Source organism: Engystomops pustulosus, chromosome 11, assembly GCF_040894005.1.
Source record: "Engystomops pustulosus chromosome 11, aEngPut4.maternal, whole genome shotgun sequence".
NCBI lineage: Eukaryota > Metazoa > Chordata > Amphibia > Anura > Leptodactylidae > Engystomops > Engystomops pustulosus.
In genome coordinates this window covers 14,336,870-14,353,731 of record NC_092421.1, presented here as the reverse complement: position 1 = coordinate 14,353,731, position 16,862 = coordinate 14,336,870, and the positions used below count along the sequence as shown (strand labels likewise).

Here is a 16,862-nt window from a genome sequence, read left to right as displayed (position 1 = left end):
CGGTGAAGAACCGCATCTGTAATTCCATGTGAGCATATGACAGGAGGTGCCCTTCCTGGAAATCACATACCGAGTCAGGGCTCCAGAGGGTGGCTACTTTTAGAAAGCTTTAGCAGAAACTGCAAACTGCAAACAGGTCAAGATGCCACAAGAAAGTCTAACCGAGATTCCAAACGCCACAAACTTGTCCCATTTCACAAGTGCATGTTCAGGGACCCCAAAGGATCCGAATTTGTGCCAAACTGATTTTTTTTTCCACTCATCACTAAAAGCATGTGTTACCCATCGCTCTTCAAATTTGGTCAATGAAATTCAGCCACATTCGAGTCTTGATTCATTTGAACCATTTTTCTATGTCCCATCGAAGATGAATGTTACACGTACAAACATGTATGATACTATGTAGAAAGGATTACAGAATATTTTAGGTATGAGTATTCGCTATTGAATGTTTTAATCCATACATTATCCACCATAGAAAACGGCTATTATCTGTCAGAAAATGTTCAATTCACCCCTCATTGGCATCAAATGGGAAAGGAACATTGTTGGTACCCCAATGCCTCCGGAGAAAGAGACTCTTACAAGCCAAGAAATTAATTACTGACTTAGGAACCTTTATCTATTATCTTCATTGAAAATTGGTTTCCTAGAACACACAATCCCTTTACACAAGCATTATGGGTAGACAACAATCCCTTTACACAAGAATTATGGGTAGACAACAATCCCTTTTAGTCAGAGCAGACTTGAAATCTAACTTTTGGTACTATGAATACTGTAGACAGTGATTTGTTTGAGATCACAAATAGCCAACACTGGGATTTAGACCAAGGTTTCATGAAAGTTTCTTAAAAGCCTTTTTATCATCAAGTTAATCACATTAAATTAACTAAATCAAGTTATTTCATATTAAAAAATACTTTTATCACCACAGTAGACAATTGGAAGACTACACTCAAATTTGGCCCATATCTTTCACGATTCACTAAGGACAACATTTCAGTGGCTTCTTAGAGAGTATAATTAGATTGTAAGCTGTAGGGCAAGGTCCTTCTTTTTAAAACTGCTTCTAATTTGTAACTTTTGTCAATAATTGTCGGACACTACTATTTTGTACAATGTGTTTTTCGAGAAAAATAGTTGGTTCTATATTCTCAGGAAAAAACGAGTTGTCTTACACATGGGCTGAGGAAACCATGGCCAAGTAAATTGGACACTTGTTAGCTGTTTAAATAACATCCTGGACATGACCAAAGTCAAGATTAAAAAAAAAAAAAAACAACATCTTTATCTTGAGGCCATGAGAATTTTTTTATTGAATATGTCCAATGTCAATGTAACTCATTCTACGGAAAAAAAAAATGTGGCTACAGTTTATTGGTTCCACGTAGAGTACACATGGATTATGCTCATGAATATGATGGGCACAATGTATCGATTATATTATTATAATATTATACTATATAATAGTATTATTATATACTATGGGGCTCATTTACTAAGGGTCCACGGAGCTCATTTTCGTCGGGTTTCCTGACGTTTTCTGTTTTGCGGCAAACTGCACCGGGATTTCGGCACACGCGATTGGATTTTGGTGCACCGGCTCCGGCTTGCACACAACAGAAATTGGGGGGTGTGGCCGTCGGACAACCCGATGGATTCGTACAACGCGCAAGATTTAACATTTAGAATTGTGTCGCAAGACACGCACTTACAAGCATCGGGCAGAAGAAGGTGAACTCTGGCAGACCTTGGCGCGGAAGCGACACATGCAGGAAATTGGATGCACGATCTTAGTGAATCGTGGCAGACCCGAATCCTCGTCAACCCTTGACAACACACCGCGGGATCGCCACAGGACTGGGTAAGTAAATCTGCCCCTATATGTCATATTGACTGAAGTTAACAACGTCTTCCTGCAATTTTTATACCAGTGCATCATTTTAATTTAAAGAGGTTGTAAAACATGGCTGCTTTTTTCCAAAAACAGCTCATGAAATTACCATGACTAGATTCTGGTATTACAAATAAGTCCCATTCATCTCTATACAGCTGGGCTGCAATTCAACCAGAGTCAGGTGTGGCGCTGAATTTGTAAAAAAAAAAAAAAAAAAGCAGCCATGTTTGTCAAGAGCTGAACAACCCCTTTAAACACAGTGCAGTCATTTTACCTGTCAGTGCACCTCTATACAATGCTCAAGGTTTTCTAAATGCCCCTGTATATTATCGAACAGTGTAAATGCGATGAAAGGGTTTGGCACCTTTTCTTCTCTGAAAACTTGGTTAAAACTTTTCAACTTTTGCAAGAATTCAGCTCCTGACCCATCAAATAACAGACAAATAAACACGAATAATTCTCACTTTTAAAGGATCTAAAAGATGAGAAAAAGAGTGAGATTTATAGGTCATGAAGATCACATAACTTGGAAGGATTGGTTTTTATTTCAAACAATTGGGAGCCCTAACCATGCAGAAAATATCCAGATAGGAAGTCAGGGACGGGCACCAGCACTAAACTATGAAGCGTCTGGCAGGGATCACACAGTAACCGAATGCAATGATGTAGAATCGCTGCCAGTTATACATAATTCATTGCTGCTCAGCTCTTATCATGGGACAAAAAGCTTTCAGAGTTTCTCTGGACTTTTCCAGTGCTATAAATGGGAGCTTTTTAATATTCGTCTCCCATAGAATCACATCATCTCATATTATCTTTGTGTATGAAGGGTACATTTGGCTTTTTCTCATGTTGATATTATTTCTTCATGGCGGACAGGCATACAAATGGCTCATACAGAGACTTCAGATGTTATATGTTAAGAGAGAGAAATTAGACCTAGTCCTGTCACACATTTTGGTCTTGGAGTAGAGACCACCTGTGATTTGATTACATGAAGGGACAATAGTAAATCGGCCAAACGTTCTGTCTCTTCAGCTGAAGACTGAATCACTGACTTCTAGGAGTAATTCTTCAGCTGCTGATAAAAGCTGATCACAGCTAAATGGGCACAGCACTAAGTACTTCAGTCTTTTGCTTCTACGATTGATGGGGGTCTTAGCAGCTAGACCCCCATCGATTCCCATAGTCAGTATCGAAGTAGATTTTTTAAAATGTGGCATTCCATGCCAAATATATTGGCCCACATTTATTAAAGCCCCTGCACCAGTTTTTGTCTGACTTTGCATGTTCTTTTCAGTGCAAACTGCTTACATTTATTTAAAAAAAGTGTCCACGACACATATGTGTCCACTATACCTGACGCAACACAAAAGTTCTGCACTGAAATAGGTGTTCCAGGGCTCAGTCGGACCGGGCGCCACATTTATCATGCAGTGTTGCACGACAAAATTGTGTTGCACGCTCTATGTTAAAGGTGCACCCAAAAAAAAGTTGGTGCACTCGGAGTCGGAGCATTTGGCACAGAACCAAAACAGGATTTTTTTTCTTTAATTTTAAGAGGACACAGAGATGTATGAGGTCTAATTTTCTGTGTAACATGTTTTACATTCTAGTGGCTGTATTTAATATCCCATGCAATAAATTGGAATGCTGGGCAAAAATTCCAAATGTATTGAAATTCACAAAAAAAAAAAATGTAGCCGTGATATTTTCTCTTGTGCTTTGTTTTTATAGTCTCGAGGCAGCAGTGAGTTTTAACACACAGTAGGAAGTGCTCCTACACAGTGTAACAGCCTTAGAAGCTATACCCCCCAGAGCCCTTTTGACTCATTAGTACAATTTTAAATTGATTTTAGACGGAAGGAGGCCATGGATAACAAATATAAGAAGATTGAGCACATGAGAGTGTCATACTTGATTTTCATGGTAGATTTTATTTAAACATTTGCTGCAGAATCTATGACTGGCAAATAAAAAAGTGGATCGGCACTCATTGGGTCCGGTAAAAACATTAGGTAACTTTATTCATCCAACTTTCTGGAAAAATACAGGAAAAGTACAGTTAAAGCATGCCATCTGTATCGGACGCATTTCAGACCAACGGGTCTATAGTCTTAGAATCTATGACTGCGTTTTTCTTCAGAAGCCCAAATTGAAGCATTACATGGTTCCCGCTGAATTAAAATTATAGTCTGGGTATTATATGGACACGCAAGGCCAGTGGTGGCGAACCTATGGCACGGGTGCCAGAGGCGGCACTCAGAGCCCTTTTTGTGGGCACCCGGACCATCGCCCCAGCACATCAGACAGGACTCAAAGAATCTTCCTGCAGTTCCAAGACACTTAAAAGATGCTGCTTTCAGTCATATTTTGATACTAACTTTGCTACTTGGGTCTGTAGGAAGAGGGAGAATTAGACAGGGTTGAATTATTTTTGGAGGACCTCCTGCTGGCCCCACAATTCTCTGTGTACAGAGGGAAATTGGAAAGAAGCTAAAATTATGAAAATCTTCTACTGTGTTGCTGTCTTCAGGAGGCCAATATGATTGAAAGTTGTTGAAGAACAGGGAGCAATAAGTTACTGCTTTCATTTTTGGTTGGGACCTCGCGATAAATAAGCAGGGTTTTGAGTTGCAGTTTGGGCACTCGGCCGCTAAAAGGTTCGCCATCACTGCGCTAGGCCATTCAAGACCAGAGAAGCTCCTTGTAGTTAACATATGGTGGTCCTGAATGTGGGACTGCTCAATTTACATAAAGTGTCCTGATAAGTTCTTTCGAAACCTGCTGTCTGTAACCTTATTTATGGGAAAGGAATATGCAAATACATTTTCCAAGGTAATTTTTCCCAAGACGGAGAATCTACTTTGATATCAGAAGTGGAAAAACAAAATGACTTATACAAGTCAGCCTTAATCACAGACCTTTTAGGAAGTCATTACCCCTCCATCATATTAATAGGTATACATGGATTGCAAAACGCGCTATAGATTATAATGTTTTGCATTACTCAGGATTCATCATAGACGAGCAGCACAATCATTTTTGACATGTCTGAGCTAAAAGCTAATAGCATCGCTATTACATTCTATTCAATTCATTTTGCCATTGCAGTGAATTTACGGTGCATTCGCACATTTCCATGACAACATAGCTTAGCCTCACTCACTTTTTTGGACATCTCATGTACAATCAGACCCGAACAGAAGATTGCACTTTGCAAGTAACAATTTCAGTTACACAGTGAGAAAGAATGAATATAATTAAAAGGAAATTCACGGAAAAACAAAAAAAAACTGTAAAAATAAAAACCTAAAAAGGCCCAGGTCTATTATTCTGGATGCACCAGTTTTTTGGTCTCACTTTGAAAGAACGTGTAATGTGCTTGCCTAGCCTAAATTTTGCACGGGGGGAAGAACTGACACACGGCTGCCGGACCAGACTGTGACCATGGGATCGACCTACTGGGACCCCGCGATGCCATTGCTGGGTGCAGTCTCCTCTGCTCGAAAGCTGTTGACCTAATGAAGGTTCCCAGGTCTGTCCTTGATATGTGCCTGCCAGGGGCGTAACTAGAAGGGGTGCAGAGGGTGCGATCACAACCGGGCCCAGGAGGCTTAGGGGCCCATAAGGTGTCACTTTCCCATATGAGAAGACTAGTACTATATACCATACATTATAGTCAGGGAGCCTGGCACAGACTTTGCACTGGGGCCCTACAGATTCAAGTTACGCCACTGGTGCCTGCTCAATCCAGCCGACATTCCTAATGCACTGCAATACGTGGTTATCGGATGACCAATTGTAAAAATAAAAATTTAAAAAGAAAAAAACAATAAAATTAAAAATATATAAAAATGTTAAAATAAAATTCAATAAAATGTCCCAAAAACCCCCAACATATAACAATAGATCATGAAATGAAAAAAGTAAAAAAAACACACCACAGAACATATTCGGGATCATCGGGTGCCAAAATTCTCAATGTATAAAAATATAAACACAGTTATTCCCGGTGGTGAACCCCCTAACAGAAAAATCCACCCAAATGTCTGAATCGCCACTTTTTTGCTGTTTTGCAACACATAAAAGTTGAATAAAAAGTGATCAAAATGTTGGCAATGAAAGCATCAGCTCATCCTTGAAAAAAATAACACCTTAAACAGCGCTATATACTTAAAGGGGTTATCCAGGTATAAAAATGTACTTAGGACCGGGCTGGGACGGGCTATTTAAAAATAATAAACGTGTACTTACCTCCTCCGGCGCCGCTGATGTCAGTAGGAATTACAATTTGTTAAGCAGAAAACAATCTTTTATACAGCAATATACATGGAAAAATAAAAAAAGTTATTAATTTTAAGTGGGGAGCAATAAGCAGAAAATAAAATGGAAAAAGCCCATCAGTGGCAAAGGGTTAACTGGCCCCCTATACCACATGATAAAAAGTTTACAAAATGGAGACTGAGATAAAGGGTTTGTGTTACCTGACTTACCAGTTCCTAGGCATTTCAAGGAATGTGGACATAATGTCCACCAATTAAGATTTTGTATCATTGATTTACATCATAGGACGCTGTAAGGAAGGTGATAGGTGTCCTTTAAGTTAAAATGCACTGTACTGTCATCAGGTCTCTATCACTAGTCCTGTCACCACTACCTGTTGCAGCAGCTCACAAGGATCCCATCCCAGCCTTTATCTAGTCAATTCATACATTATTCATTATAAAATCATCTATTCTTTATTATGTAAATGAGGCTGGTCACATGGTCAGAGGCAGTGATGTTCCCCCTCCCCTCTCCCTGCTCATGTCTGTGTGTAATGTATAGTAAAGCATTGCTAGTGTGTGTGCTGTATCTGCTGACATGCTGCATCCTCCTATACACAGAGACACAGACATCAGCTACACAAGTACCTGACATGTTCTGCTATAACATGGCTGCCTGGAGTGGTTGTATCTCTCCTATACCCACACAGGCTGCAGGGGGTGTGGCCAGCTCCAGGAAGCACATGCTCCAGCCATTACACCATTATACCTCACACCATTATACAGGCTGTCAGTCAAGCACTGGGGGTGTGGCTGTACCGCCCACTCATGAATAAGCTGGACAGCTTGAATATGCTAATGACTCATTGGACATTTCACAGGTTATTTGCATACAGCTTTAGGACCTCATTGCTTAGGTTTACAGGTATGTAGAGGGATAATGAAGGCATAGAGGCAATGCTTTCTAATGGCAGTTTATGAAAATCTATTTAGATTGGGGGGGGGGTTTATTTTGCCTGACGGGTTCTCTTAAGGTTTTTATTATTATTTTTATTGATTCTTGTTTATGTCTTCTTCACAGATCACAATTCACATGAAGCCATTTGACAATCAGTCCCGAGCGCTTACCGTCAGCCACTTATTCTTACTATATATTTGGACCACAGATCCTGTTGGTTGCCGTTTTTGTGTTATGTTTATGTTTTGTACTGAGGTGCATGTCATCATTACATATTTCCTTATACCCGCCTTTGTCTATGGACTGAGATCCCGACCAATGATGAACACAAATGGATTCTTTGGTCTACTTGACGAGTAAACGTATAAGGCCTCAAGGATGAAGAGCCCACTAAGTACATAACATTTTTTATTAAGCGGATTTACCCATCACACTGGTGTGGACACTTCTATATACTTGCCCACGCCCACCTCCAGGATGGCTCCGGACCCGACGGATGGTTCTCGCGAGAGCGTGGTTGATATCCGAGAGTTAGACACCGCTGGGTGACATGGATGATCATGGCGGCATGCAGTCCCGCAACGCGATCGCGAGGTCCCCGCTGGTCACCTCGGTATCACAACTCCGTCGACACAAGGTCTGTTCCTTCTTTGGTGTACGGTGTGGTCAGTCGCATTTTAACTGTGCGTGTTTGTAAGTTATGTATCACCTTTGTGAGCCGGGTTACCTAGCAACCCTTTTTTGGACATGCACTCTGTTGATGTTTACAAACAGTGGCTGGACGGCACGCAGGGCAGACTGTCGATCGGTAACTTTATATTAACACTTTATACATATTGGGATTCATTACGTAGACACATTTGATAATTCTGATATCACTGTATAATGTGAATTGACATATATTTATAAGAATTGTAATTTGAGCTGATGATGTCATATCCTGCGGGGGATATAACCCCGCCTTGTATCACTGTTTGATATGCTTGAGAATGGCTACATGGAGATAGCTGAAACATTGTATGTACCCCTGTTGAAATAAAATATCACTTTTGATCACGGAGTGCTGCTTCCCTGCATTGGATGATAGACGCCTATACAACATATAACTACATTTATGAGAAATTAGCTTCACACAGGGACATTTTTTTTAATAACATAACATTACATGTTCTCACATTAATAGCAGATTAATGACACTGAATGTGAATGCCCACACGAGAATACTCCTTTAAGCCTCGCCCACATGTATTTAAGGTATACGGACATTGTTGAAGTAGGTTCACTGTTAGACTTCCTTCCATCCCCCCATGGCTATGATTCTGGATTGAGCGCTGCTCTGCAGAAATGTTGTGCTCATTGGCCATTCATTCATTTGCTGCAGGGAAAGATAAGTCATCCCTATGGTAATTGAACAGTCACTAACATTGCAGCCCTTATGGCAGAGGTTTGGTCCGTCAGGGTATGACAACTGGGGTTTCTATTTATAGCCACAAGAGAAACCCTGCAAGATACCAGTGTACGCCAGTAGGGTGCAACTAAAAGAGTTTCCAGCAGAAGTCATTAAAAGTATCGTAAGTCCACAGCACCAACTACAGGAATGGCCCAATACAGATCCATTTCCTGATAAGTTCTGTACATATACAGTTAAACTTTGAGAAAAGTTCATACAGCAGAATTTTCTAGTTCGAAATCTGTGTAACATTCTGCATCAAAATCCAATCTTGGTCTTTAAGAAATGTTACAATTTTTTATCAGAATTGTTGCACTGTATAGGACAGTGATGGCAAACCTTTTTGAGCCTCAGTGCCCAAACTTCAACCAAAAGCCACTTATTTATTGCAAAGTGCCAGCGCAGCAATTTAAGAAGTAATTTATTTCTCCTTGTTCATTGGCAACTTTCAATCCTTCATCCTCCCAAGGACACCAACGCAGTTGAATGGAGGAGGGCAAACTCATCTACCATTGTAGGAAGATTCTGCAGGCAGATTCTTTGAGTTCTGTCTGGTGAACTTTATTCTGGGGTGATGTCCTGGGTGCCCACAGAGAGGGCTCTGAGTGCCGCCTCTGGCACCAGTGCCATAGGTTCGCCACCACTGGTATAGGACATGCTGTTCAATTTAATCAGAACCAATGACTTTGTGTTATTTTCACTAGGAGGTGGATAATTTGCATTCATTTTCCCAGTGAATGTACCATTAAAAACTGCTCTACGCATAGGGTTACGTTCAGACAGCAGTATTTGTAATTTTTTCATCAGTCAAAACCATGAGAGTAGCCGCTAAACCGAGAGAAGTATAGAGGGCAAGAACCAGCACGGAGCGTACCCAGGCAAGTGCTGGGCCCAGAGCTGCTGAGGGGGTCCACAGGAGGCTGTAAATAAGGAATCCATGGGGCCGAATCTAATTAATCCACAGTGGGTGAGGGGGGCTTTATATAAAATAACCATGAGGGGGCTGTTTGGGATGATAAATGAGGGAATATTTTAGGGAACAGGAAACTGTTTTCGTTTTTGAATTTTTAATGCCTCCATACGAGTTCACTGCAATGGGGCCCACTGAGGCTCTGTCACCCAGGGGCCTACTGAAACCTGGAGCCGAACCTGCTGGCATACAAATACTGATCAAACAAATCACTGTGTCAATCTGGCCTCATGGTTTTGCTTTTTATTAGGAGACTGAACATGCTGGGGATACAGTCAGCTATTATCAGCTATTCGGAGGAATCTGCTGAAATTCAGGAAAGCCTCACGATCATCTCTCCCAAACATCTTGAATCCAGCAGGTATTTTCCCCATGCCTGGTAAATAACTAAACAGGTGGCGTCGGAGAATGTCAACAGCTCAGGAACTGCTGAATATTTTATACGTGGTGTTATTTCAGAATCAGATTTTTCCAACCGAGCCAACAATTATCTCCAATCAGCCTGTTATTTTTCTCAGTTAGTGAATTCCGCAGACCATATAGAAAGAGATTTCTATTCTATACACATGAAATTAGATATTATGGGAGCATGTGAATTTTACATAAAAAGGTAAGGATAGGAGGAGGTTTACAATATTATTTAAAGCTGAAGAACTGAAAGATATGCAGAATGTTAGCTCTTTGGGGTGTTTTTTTTGGGGGGGTCCAAAATTGACAGCAGCCATTCGGGCCTGTGCTCCTAATTCCCCTCTAACATGAATGGGGGCATGGCAGAGGAAGATGGAGGCTGCGCACGGCGCTTCTATACAAACCATAAACTCATTTTAGGTGCAGTCTATGGCGCCAGTCCGGACCTAGTAGACCACTGCCCGCCAGCGCTACTGGAGCCTCCTGATGATCCCAGTGGGCGCTGGGGGCAGGAGGGTGCCCCAGGGTATGATAAATGTGCCCCTATGGCTTATAGATTAAACTTGATGGACTAAACTATTTTGTTAGCATTTGGCCTTTGTATGCTCTTGAAAAAAAAAAAATCACAATCACCAAATTAGCTTACTTTGTGTCAAAATTTGGGGTATTTTAAGCATAAATGTGGTGCACGGCAGAGAGTTTGGCACCTTCCATATAATAAGTGAAAACTATATTGTGTAGCGCTTTATAAGCCTCATAGGACGTTCCTTTCCTGCTTTGCAGCAATTTATATTTGTTTAGAATTTTTGTATATCTATATCCAAATGGGCCTCTTGGTACATCACCCAGCAGTCGTAATGTGTTATGTTGTTTAGACCTGTGCAGAGTAGAACTAGACAGATCTCTGCTGCATCACATTTAATCCCTGTGTTTGATGTTGGATGATTAATCTGGCGCAGTATAAAACTGGTGCTTCCTACTTTGCACCTCCTATTAGTTGCTCTAGTTTGCTGCAATATAGAAATTTCTGTCACATGGGCCATTTTTTGTCCACTCATGCCCCTCAGTAGTTGGAATACTGCCCAAAACCTTCAGTAGACAGCATTTCTGGTGCAAATTACTCCACATTTCTGGTGGAGACAGATTGATATATCTCCTCCAATAATTTAGATCACCTGTAGAAAGGAAAAAAACTGTGCATCAAGCATAGCGGATTTGGTGCACCGAAAAACAGCATATGGCCTAACTTGCTGATCGGTTAAGCCTGATATGGCCTAACTTGACCCCCTCATATTGTGAGAACGGGGGTCGGATGGGGTCCAAGGCGCCATGCTCAGCAATCTCCATCAGCCCCATAGAGATGAATGGAGCAGAACGGACTTGCGCAGCCGTCTGCTCCATTCATCTCCTGGAGTGACGAGTGGTCCTATGGAGGTACCTCGGACCCCCTGTTCATGTTATCACATTATTCTGTGGATAGAGCATAACTTGATTGGTGGGAAAACACTTTTAAGTGCCTAAACAAACAAGAATCCTGAAAGATGAGCTTCTTATCTTTAAATTGATTCCAAACTCACTTATGGTTCTAGGTACTAAGGAGCACAGGATATGGGCCTCCAAATGACTCATCTCAGGCAAAATATGACTTCTCTGCTCATTTGCATATGGCTTTGGAGGTAGATTACATAAATGAGGAAATTCTAGAAAGGACATTTCATACCCTACCTGAGAGGCTGCTAGTTTAATAGGGTAAAAGTACAATTCTGTAATAACGATTTGTATAAAATATTACTAATTTTAATAAATTTATTGGAAGCAATATTAGAAATAATGGTAATTTATACAACTGCCTTTTGTTATTTCTAGGAAAAACATAGCTTTCTTCCAGCGTGAAGGAGTGGCATGACCCTTAATACACATAGGACAGCAAGAGTTATCCAGAGGCCATGCTGCTGGAACGTTGCCTAGTTGTGTCGTGCCTAGTGCCACATGTGACTGCCCAGCATCGGATAGTGAGGGTAATTGAAAGCACTGTGGCACGGTACCAAATATGTCCACTCTGCTTTAATGCACCGGCCAAGTTACTAAATATAGAAACGACTACCCCCACAAAAACTACAACTGCTCATGTTTTTGATATCTCTATATCAGGACCACAGGGGAGATGTCATTTATGAAACATATGTAGAGTCATGGATATACCATTGTATGGAGATAATCTAATAGGTGGGTCTACCCTACTGATTTGAACTATAGAGTTTCTTTCCATTTCAATACAAATTGCCTTAATTGGGTGACCAGATATAACTTAAAGGAAATCTACCATCAAAATCCATCATGATAAACCAGGGACACTTACACGTAGATCCAGGCACCGTGACTGCGGTAATCTTCTTATATTTGTTATTTATGGCCTGCCTCCTTCCTTCTAAAATCATCTTTTAACATTATGCTAATAAGCCAGAAGGGCTCTGGTGGGTGTTACCAGAGCCCCCCTCTTTGCAGCTGTTTTGCAGGCTGTGCAGAAAAACATCCCTCACCCACTGTGTATGTCCAAGTGCCCTCCTAGTGCATTAGAATAATTAGAAAAGTTGATTTTAGAAGGAAGAAGGCCATGGATAGCAAATATAAAAGACTATTACCACACTCACGGTGCCTGGATCTATGAGCAATTATCCCTGGTTTATTATGATGGACTTTGGTGGTAGATTTTCATAATTTACCAAAAATTAAATTATGATTAAATAATACATATATAATATTAGTTATAAATCAAGTGCCATATACCTTGCAGGTGGCGGAGATGTCAGGTTAACTGGCATAGTGTATTACGAAGAAGCCAATTTAAAAGATGTGCTTTCTTTCATCTACAGAATCTTTTTATGTTTGTGACTGCGGATACCTTAGATCAACTTCTTAATGAGAATAGAATCAACACAATGGGGCACATTTACTTACCCGTCCCTTGCATGATCATGCACTCCGGCGCGATACACTAAGATTGTGCGGCCGGTATACTGCATGTGTCGCTCCCCGCTCAGGTCCACCAGAGTTCACCTTCTTCTTCCCGGTGAATGTAAGTGCGTGGCTTGCAACAAATTAAAACGTTAAATCCTGCGCTCAGTCCAAATCCGGCGGATCGTCCGACGGCCCACCCCCCGATTTGTGTCGCATGAAAGCCAGCGCCAAAATACCCTTTTAAATGAGGCACAAAACGGTAATCGTCAGAATATCCGGCGTTTGTGTGGTCCGCGGATCCTTAGTAAATGAGCCCCAATCTTCTTTTCAGAAGTATAAAACATTAAAAACTCTTTTCATACACTTTACAACTTTTCACCATGGCCTCATTTTCCTTCCTTCCATCCGCCAGCCTTCTCATATAGTTACATATATGAAGCCACATGAACGGTCTTGCAAAAAATATTGATTTGTTGATACTCTAATAAGAGATATAAATCCCTGTGTGTGACTATTTGTAGTTTCCCTTGAGATAAACAACTATATTGAATTTGAATCCAGACACACTGGAGTTTTCGTTCAGCAAAATTTGGGATAAGTGTTCATTATTCCACCAATGAGCTGTTTTAAAGTCTTCTCTTCTGCTTCATAGGCCAGTCCATTCATCAATGGTCGTTACGGCCTGCAGCTCAGTCCCTATGCTAAACACATCCACTGTTCAGTGTGTTACTCTGTACTTGGGATATGCCCTCTAACAAGTTTTAATGAAAACAAGAACAAAACAATCTGATGAGTGAGGGTCATGATTGCCGTGACCGCTGCTGATCACGATCTCGCTAATTGAATGAAACACCAGGTTGAGCAGGCGTCCTGCTGGTCTATTCAATATGATGGAAGCATTGGAAATTGCCTAGCACAGCACTTGGCTATCTCTAGTACTCCTCTATGGATAGGATATAACAATCAAGCTTTGACAATCCCTTTAAGCAGTGAAGAGGCATAACTTTAATTCTTCCTCAAACCGCTGATTGGTGGAGGGGATTCCCGCCAATCACAAGGAACCTGTCACTAGGAATGTGATTTTTAGCTGGTGACAGGTTCCAATAGCCTGTGCTATGCTGAATTTAAAATGTCTTTGTCAGTCTTCTGAATCATTTCATTACTTTATAAAATTTTAATTCACATTACCTGGCTCCTTACTAGATGTGTGTGGCAAGTCCCTAGGGAGGGGGCTGCTGAAGTCTGTGTTGCCTGTGGCAGTCATATCTCCTCCACACTCATAGAGCATACTCCTTTCCACTTCCTGTCATGTGCATTGAGCAGGCAGTGGAGGGAGGGGGAGGAAAGGAAGAATGTAAGAGGAGATACAGGCACACACAGACTGCAGCTGTCCCCCTTTCCCCACCAGGACTGACCACATGCTGCTTGCAGAGAGCCAGGTAATGTAAAATAAACTGAACTATTGTAAACTACTGAAATGATTCAGAATGATGACAAAGGCATTTTTAAAATAAGCATAGCATAGACTATTGGAACCTGTTACCAGCTAAAAATTACATTTTACCAAAAAGTTTTGTTAAAAATCCCTTTTATAGACACATCTTTGCCCTTAAACACTTGTCCAGCTTGGTGGAGTTTCCAAACTGATGAACCAGAGCCATCAAAAGACATTGATTTCCAAGACCACTTTATCCAATGTCTTGAAATGAAACTCCATCCACTACAGATCCTCACCCATACTCTCACATAATTTCTGTAGTTTATTATGCATGTAATTTTTCCCAGTGAACAGTGCATTCAGGCATTTCTCAATAATCTCTATCAATTAACTAAAACAACAGATACATCTTATAAAAAGGAGTATGTCACTTTCATTTGCTGACAGAAAGGGCTGAGCAGTGGGCAAACACTGGATGCACTATTGCGTGCAGGAGCAGGTGCAGGCGAGGGTGAGGACAGACATACATATCACAACATACAAAATATTCTCAGCATAATAACCTTGACACTGGGCAGCTGCTATAGAAAGTAGGGAATGCTATATATGCAAGTTTCTGTCAGTAGCGGCTAAGACATAACTAGCTAACATCTATTAGAATTGTTAGCTTAAGGAGGAATGTTCTGTAATTATGGCAAAAAAACAATATAAATGATTTTTGTGCTGCAATAGTGTGCATCTCATCCAAGGAAAGCTGGATGGGAAATAAAAGCCTGGGAAAGTTGAGTCTATTTCTCTCTCTGATCCTAGGACAGCTGTGTCGTGTAATGAGATGGGAGGACACTATATAAGTAGTATAAGGTGAACTCTCCGCACAGGGCTCCCAGTCTGGGGAAGAGGCAGAACATGTACATGGTATGAACTAAGAAGCTGGATGTATTTCAGGGAGCAGAGAGTATGTCCAGGTTGTGGTAGTAAGGGACAATGCTTGTTTTATCTCTTATGGTTGCAGTATGCTATGGCACAAAAGTTAGCCCCTGGACTTTGCCAATAGATTTAAAAAGGGACACCTTGCTAATTTTAAAGACGTCTTAAAAGTTCTGAAGGATTCTGCAGGGCCACCTGACCAATTTGGATGTTTGTCTCTAAACCCAGTTGCTGCTCAATTTTTTTTGCCAAGAGGGAACCTCAACTTGAGCAATGCAGCGGATACAAGACCAAGAGTCAAGAGAAAGTCAGAAAGAAGATAATCAGACACTCCTGGCAGAGCTTGGCACAAAGAAGGAGGTTCAAGGCGACTACATAATCGCATGTCCAGGCAGAAGGAATGAGTTTGGTACGGCCAAGGATAATCACCAGGAATCAGACTGCAGATGTCTGAGAATGAAATGTTGTGTGGCCGGATGTCCTATGGTCAAGTGGCCAAGTGTGAAAAAGTCACTTCTACGGCACAAAGCTGTGGTTGTTGGTGTCAATCAAGTGAAACAACATGTGCAGGTATGTACCGCTGGTAGTCCATAACTACTGCATGCTCCTCTGTTGGCCTCACAGTCCCGACCGCATTGCAGCCTCATTCAGCCATTGCGGTGCTCATCTTCCTCCTCACATTATCTGCACTGTAACCACCAATCCCCAGTGACTCCTGTTAATATAAGGCATCAGCCCTGACAAGAAGGTTTGTAGCCTAGATTGCTTCCTGCAAAGATGTTCTTGTCCTCTCTCTCTCTTGACCTTCATTTTGGACTCTTTGGACATTGTTGGGCTTCTTTGCCTTGACCAGTTTCCTACGACACTATGACTACTTCAACAGTGAACTCCAAGGTTAAAAACTAGTGAAGTCAGATGGAGTAGTCCAAATTCAACCCCATTTATGAACAGAATTGGTCCTCCTCCATTGTGTGTTACTATTTCACATTTGTGCAACGGAAAGAGACATTTTGGTGGTTCAAAATGGAAGATGGATGTGCAACTCATCGCCTTCTGCATAGGAAAAAAAGGGTTAATTGTTCGAATCTCACTTTTGGATTAACTGGTTTGTCACCAATAGGTCTCAAGAGTGCACCTGAACATTATGATGGTATAAAGTCACAACAAGAGACTGGCAAGACCACAAGGAATAATTCAGGAACTTCTTTTAGTGATACAATGCATGAAATGACAATCTTTTTGGCAATTGTGGGAGAGTACTCAAGATAACCCTAGCATCACAACATCCTGCTGGAAACTGTGCTGTACAGCTGCCTAATGGAGACTGTTGCAAACAATAGTCCCAGAGATGGTGCCTTTAACCCATTACTATAACACACAAGCTGATAAATTCCAAATGTGTATTGGTGAATAAAGTGCACGTTAAAGGGATAGTGCCATGTTATAATTGTCTGATCAATGCGTCCCCCCAGGGCTGGCGCCAGCACCGGACATACCTGAGCAAGTGCCAGGGCCCAAAGCTGCTGGGGGGCCCACATACTAAATCCATAGGGGGTGAGGGGGACTTTATATAAAATAACCATGA

The 16,862-nt window shown here is 41.3% G+C and overlaps 1 protein-coding gene across 1 annotated transcript in view; it reads right to left on the bottom strand.

The window, feature by feature from the left end:
- ANK3 (ankyrin 3) overlaps positions 1-16,862 on the bottom strand; it is a 411,799-nt gene that overhangs the window by 309,399 nt on the left and 85,538 nt on the right. The window lies entirely within an intron of this gene.